The sequence below is a fragment of the Octodon degus genome, unplaced genomic scaffold, assembly GCF_000260255.1.
Source record: "Octodon degus isolate 3935 unplaced genomic scaffold, OctDeg1.0 scaffold00189, whole genome shotgun sequence".
NCBI classification, from domain to species: Eukaryota; Metazoa; Chordata; class Mammalia; order Rodentia; family Octodontidae; genus Octodon; species Octodon degus.
Genome location: NW_004524765.1, coordinates 3,063,613 through 3,066,588, shown reverse-complemented (window position 1 = coordinate 3,066,588; position 2,976 = coordinate 3,063,613). Strand labels below are relative to the sequence as shown.

General features: G+C 42.4%; 1 pseudogene; it reads right to left on the bottom strand.

The window, feature by feature from the left end:
* Positions 1-963: 963 nt before the first annotated feature.
* On the bottom strand, positions 964-1,823 carry LOC101575532 (annotated as a pseudogene).
* Positions 1,824-2,976: the final 1,153 nt, after the last annotated feature.

Sequence of the window (2,976 nt, the reverse complement as noted above, 5' to 3'; positions counted from 1 at the left end):
ATCATCGATCATATTCCTCTGTGGCTCCATAACCTTCTTGATCAAAAAATTTGGAGCACAACCGAGTTACATGTTGTTACAGTACAGGTTCTCCTATGTCCCGAATCTTCACTGCCCTTGAAAGGCTAGGGCCAAAATGTTGGCTGGTCTTGCAGCCCTTCCTTTTCTCCAATTTTGAACTGCCTAAAAAACAACCTAAATTAAGGTTGTTAACCCTCCAGAAGAGAAGCTAATTATTACCCTGCAATATATGCAGTTTGGTTTACCCTATCTGTCTAAATATCAAACATTCTGTTATATCACGGAACAGGTATTTTCCATCAGATATTGATATGTTGAACTTTAAGCCCTTATAGAATATGAAGAAAAAATAATTTTATAAAACTAGAAATAAGCATTTATGTATTTTTACAAAGAAATTTAGAAACCTAACCACATATGGAACTGTAAGTCCTTATACTAGGGAGACAATACGATATTTACAGATGTGGGTCTGGTTTATTTCACTAATAAGTATATCTTCAAGTGGCATTCATTTAAATATCAAGGCTTCAAGTTTATCATTCTTTATAGCTGAGTAGTATTTCATTATATAAAAGTACCACATCTTTTTCAACCATTCCACATGTGACAGGCATCTTGGTTGTTTCCAAAATCTGCCTATCGCAAATTGTGCTGCTATAAACATAGGTACCCATATATCACTATATGAAGCTCTCAGTTCCTCCGGGAAAATTCCCAATAGGGGGATAGCAGGCTTAAAGGGATTTCCAGTCCTACTTTTCTAAGGAGTCTCCACACTGATTTCCATAATGATTGCACCAATCTACATTCCCACCAACAGTGGAGAAGAGTTCCCCTTTCCCCAAAGCCTCTCCAACATTTGTTATTGGTTGATTTCTTTATGATAGCCAACCTTTCTGGGGTGGCATTCACTCTTTTACACACACACACACACACACACACACACACCCCACATACATATACATATCCAAGCTCCAACAGTGACAAACACCTGCTTCCCTCCAGCCTGAGTGGCAGTTGGCAGAAGGTGGGGCTCCAGGATGGGTCCTAATAGCAGCAGTCTTCTTCCTCCCTACCCCTTGCCCTGTCCCAAGAGGTCAAAGGGAGCTGGTGAGGTTCCAAAGAGGTAGTTGGCAACTCTTCCCCACTCTGCCACAGATGCTTCTTGGCTCAGATCTCATTCATGGCCTCTTCAATGGAATGTGTATCCCTCTTGTTGGCCACAGGCACACAGCCATTGGTCTTCTTGGCCTGTAGCATGTGGGCTGCATCCGTAGCTGCCCCCTTGTCAATAAGGTGGCTATACTTGTCCCTGTAATCACTGGCAGGGCTCACCACCACAGGTCCCTGCTAGGCCGCCACCTCCTCCTATGCTGGGCCAGCCACTCTAGCTTCCACTTCTCCTCAGCCTTCTGGGGATCCCACTCCTCTCCATAGTGGTAGGATTCCAGTTCTTCATCTGAGGGTGCAAACTCCTTTTTGAAGATCATGACATAGCAATAGTCATCATCTTTCCCAAAGGAGAAGGATGTTAGGCCTGCTACTACCACATCATGTAGTATGCTCCTCTCTAGCTTGTTCATAGGCTGAAACTTTTTCTTGATGTGCCCACTGTCTGGGATGAAATCTGACACTTCTTTCTCCATCCTTTTACAAAATTCTATTTTCTGTTGTTTCTCTTGCACTTATAGTTTCTGCAGATGGGTAACTTGCTCTCAGGCCTTGCGCTGCATCTCCTGGTCACCAAGGCTGGGTGGCTTCTCCATGGAACTTAGGATGGAGCCCAGTAGGTCTGCCATCTTGGGAGTCTAGCTTCCTGAATGTTAATTTTCTTTTCTAAAACTTAGTAAATATCAATCCTTCTTCCATACTCCTGCATCCCTGGTCATGTGATATTTCCTATTCATACAGCAGGGTGAGTGAATATGTGCTACTGTCAGGTGCTCTGATGCCATATTGTAATTACTCATCTATTACACTTTGCACACTAAATTAAAATTGGCTACAATGAAAACACTGTGAGACCATCATATTTTGAGGGAAAGAATGCGTGGCAGCAGTGCTTGAAAAATCACGCAGTTCATCTCCCTTATTATACAGATAAGTGATCAGAAGCCAGATAAGTAACTTATGTAAAGGTTTATGTAAGGACATAGACGATGTTGGTATAGAAATGGTACTGGAACCTCCAGAGACTGCCTGTTCACTGCTTGTCTAAACATATTGTACTTCCTCAGCTCTTCTGGGATTAACTTTTTTTTTCAATTTACTAAGATTTAAGTGAGAAAATATACCTAGAAAGTGGTTTTTTAAAAAATGTGTTTGGTTGTTCCAAGGTCTCACTATTCAGCTTGGACTCATAATGATCCTCCTGTTTTTGCCTTCCCAGTGCTGGGATTACAGGCATGTGCCACCAAGCCCAGACCAGGTTGAGGCTCAGTGTGCCCCATGTTTGGGGCCAGCACAGCATGTTGTGTCAGGGATCAATCCCTGGTCCCGCACTTGCCTAAGCTTGCCTAAGCAGGTGCTTTAGTCCACTGAGCTATCTCACTGACCCTGTAGAAAGTGTTTTAATACTCAGTATCAAAGGTTTCATTTTTTTACCCATAGCATGGTGGCTTGTAAGGAAGCAGAGGCAATGTAGGGGATGGCAGCTCTTAATTGGGTTAATTTTATTCTAGCAAAAGAAGCTCTAGTTTAGCCTTTAATCTACCCTTGTTAAGATGCTGTCACTCTTTAAGTCCTTCCCCACTCTTGTTAAGATGTTGTAGATATTTAAGCAGAGATGAAACAGAACTAGGCCAGATGTGTTTCTGATCTGTTAAGGATAGAGGAAGCATGGTTGGTTGCTGACTGGACATTTAAGATCTGTAACCTGGGAAGGGTCCAGTGGCTAGCCTTATTAATAAAGCTCTGGGTTTTTTTTTCCTAATCTTTGGTCTGACTTGGAGA